The sequence below is a fragment of the Otolemur garnettii genome, unplaced genomic scaffold (assembly GCF_000181295.1).
Source record: "Otolemur garnettii isolate 467f Iridium unplaced genomic scaffold, OtoGar3 scaffold00087, whole genome shotgun sequence".
In the NCBI taxonomy this organism is placed as follows: domain Eukaryota; kingdom Metazoa; phylum Chordata; class Mammalia; order Primates; family Galagidae; genus Otolemur; species Otolemur garnettii.
In genome coordinates, this window is record NW_003852482.1 from 513,901 (window position 1) to 517,462 (window position 3,562).

A 3,562-nucleotide genomic window follows, 5' to 3' on the forward strand; every position below is an offset into this window, starting at 1 on the left:
CAGCTTCCCATGGTGGCTCATGCCTGTAGTCCCAGCCCTCTGGGAGGCTGAGCTGGGTGGCTCCCTTGAGCTCAGGAGTTGGAGACCAGCCTGAGCAAAAGTGAGTCTCCATCTTTACTAAAAATAGAAAAACTAGCCAAGCACAGTGATGGGCATCTGTAGCCCTAGCTACTTGGGAGGCTTAGGCAGGAGGATCACTTGAGCCCAGGAGTTTGAGGTTGCTGTAAGCTACAATGACACCAGGGTACTCTACTAACCTATGGAACAGTCTCAAAAAAAAAAAAAAAAAAGAAAAGTTTCCATGCCTAAGCAGGACTTCAACCTACTGCTCCTTCCTCAGTCAGCTCTAATTCCATGGGCAAGCATTGTGATCATTCTTTTTTATTATTTTTTCCAAGACAGAGTCTCTCTGTTGCCCTGGGTAGAGTGCCTGGTATCATCATAACTCACAGCAACCTCAAACTTCTGGGCTAAAGTGATCCTTTTGCCTCAGCCTCCTGTGTAGCTGGGACTACCAGCTGTGTAGAGGGGCCTCCCACAACACCCAGCTAGTTTTTCTATTTTCAGTAGAGACAGTGTTTTGCTCTTGCTCAGGCTATCTCAAACTCCAGAGTTCAAGAGATGACCCCCTACCTTGGCCTTCCAGAGTGTTGGGATTACAGGCATGAGCCACAGGTTCTGGCCTCTGTCCTAACATTTTAGTTCTTTCCCCTTCCAGGCGTGTCCAACCTACAGGCTGCATGAAGATTATTTGAGACCCATTTTGCTTATCCGTGGTGTTGGATATGATGGAAATTATTCACAACATTAAAAAAATACATATTTTTTGTGGCTGAATAGCATCCCATGCAGTATACACATACCATAGTTTATTAATCCATTCATGTGTTGATGGGTAACTTGGATTATTTTCACATCCATCTTTGTGATTGTGAACTGAGCTAGTGTGAATATTCAAGTGAAAATGTCCCTGTGGTAAAATGACTTTCTTCATTTGGGTGAATGCCTAGTAGTGGGATTACAGTCAAATGATGGGTCTACTTTTAGTTTTAATTCTTTGAGGAATCTCCATATCTTTTTCTCTTTTTTTTGGAGACAGAGTCTTACTCTGTCAACCTGGGTAGAGTGCTGTGGAGTCATCATAGCTCACAGCAACCTCAGCTGCCCAAGTAGCTTAGAGTACAGGTGACCACCACAATGTCCAGCTAGTTTTTCTATTTTTAGTAGAGATGGGGGGTCTTGCTTAAACTGGTGTTGAACTCCTGAGCTCAAGAAATCCACCTGCTTCAGCTTCCCAGAATACTGGGATTACAGGTGTGAACCACCTTACTGGGCTGGAATCTCCATAGATCTTTGACAGAGCCTCAGTTTGTCATCCTTGGTAGCGTACCGCAGTATCCTAGTTCACAGCAACCTCAAACTCTTGGGCACAGTGATTCTTTTGCCTCAGCCTCTCAAGTAGCTGGGACTACAGGTGCCAGCCACAATGCCTGGCTATTTTTAGAGATGAGGTCTCACTCTGGCTCAGGTAATCCACCCACCTCGGCCTATCAGAGTGCTATGATTACAGGCATAAGCCATCTCAACCAGCCTCCTTACATCTTTCCCTAGAGGCTATACTTGTTTGCAATCCTCCCAACAGTGCATGAGTGTTCCCTCGCTCCATGTCTATGCCACCATCTGTTGCTTTGAGAGCTTGTGATATAGCCATTCTCATCTGGGTTCAGTGATTACTTCAAAGTGGTTTTGATTTGCATTTCTCTGAGAGATGATGAGCATTTTTTTTTTTTTTTTAGTTTTTGGCCAGGGCTGGGTTTGAACCCGCCACCTCTGGCATATGGGCCAGTGCCCTACTCCTTTGAGCCACAGACGCCGTCTGATGATGAGCATTTTTTCATGTGTTTATTGGTCAATATTCTGTCCTTATGAGAAAAGTTTCTATTCATGTCTCATTTTTTTTCATTTTTGCAGTTTATGGCTGGAGCTGGGTTTGAACCCACCACCTCCAGGATATGGGGCCAGCACCCTACTCCTTTGAGGCACAAGAGCCACCCCATGTCTCATGTTTTTAATGTGGTTGTTTGTTCTTTCCTTGTTAATATGCCTTAAGCATACATATATCTTCTCTCATTCTGAAGCTCGTCTTTTTGCTTTGTGGAGTGTGTCTTGAGCTGTGCAAAAACTTTTTGACTTGCTAAGGCACCAGCCACATACACTGGAGCTAGTGAGTTCAAATCCAGCCCAGGCCTGCCAAACAACACGACAACTACAGCCCAAAAATAGCTGGGTGTTGTGGCGGGCTCCTGTAGTCCCAGCTACTTGGGAGGCTGAGACAAGAGAATCGCTTACGCCCAGGAGTTTGAGGTTGCTGTGAGCTGTGATGCCATAGCACTCTACCCAGGGCAATAGCTTGATGCTCTGTCTCAACAAAACAAAACAAAACTTTTGACTTGATCAGGTCTCATTTATTTACTTGTGTTGCTGCTTCAATTGTCAGTGGGGTCTTCTCCATAAATTCTTTCCCTATACCAGCCAGATCAAGAGTTTTTCCTACAGTCTTCTAGGGTTTTTATTGTTTTGTGTTTTAGATTTAGATCTTTTATCCATTAAGAGCTAATTTTTGTAAGTGGTGAGAAATTCAGGTCCAGTTTCATTTTCTTACATGTGGCTAACCATTTTTCCACCAAGTTTGTCCTTTTTTGTCCTTTTGCCATGTGAGGACAGAGCAAAAAAAAGTACCATCTTTGAAGAGAGCAAGCCCTAATCAGACAATGAAACTGCTGACATTTTTTTTTTTTTTTTTGAGATAGAGTCTCATTATGTTGCCCTCAGTACAGTGCCATGGCATCACAGCTCACAGCAACCTCAAACTCTTGGGCTTCAGCTATTCTCTTGCCTCAGCCTTCCAAGTAACTGCAACTACAGGCACCCGCCAAAACGCCCAGCTATTTTTTTTTGTTGCAGTTGTTGTTTAGCAGGCCCAGGTTGGGATCAAACCTACCTGCCTCAGTGTATGTGGCCAGTGCCCTAACCACTGATCTATAGGCGCCAAGCCAAAACTGCTGATACCTTGTTATTGGACTTTCCAGCTTCTAGAAGTGTAAGACATAAATTTCTATTATTTACCAATCACTCAGTCCAATGCATTTTGTACTGTGTTACAGCAGCCAAAATGTACTAAGAGAGATTTTATTGATTGATTAACTGAGACATAATCTCACTTTGTTGCCCAGGCTGCAGTGGCATGATCACTACAGCCTCAATCTTCTGGGCTCAAGGGATCCTCCTGCCTTGGCCTCCCAGAGCCCTGGGACCACAGGTGTGAACCACAGTGCCTAACAGAGCTTTATCTTTTTTTAAAAGAGAGCTTTAAATATAATAAATATGCTAATGAATGCCAAATTTATACCCCCAGGCTGGACATCTGCCCTCAAGACTATACTCATGGGCTCAGCGCCTGTGGCTCCAGCGGCTAAGGCGCCAGCCACATACACCTAAGGTGGCGGGTTCGAATCCAGCCCGGGCCTGCCAAGCAACAATGACAGCTACAACCAAAAAATGG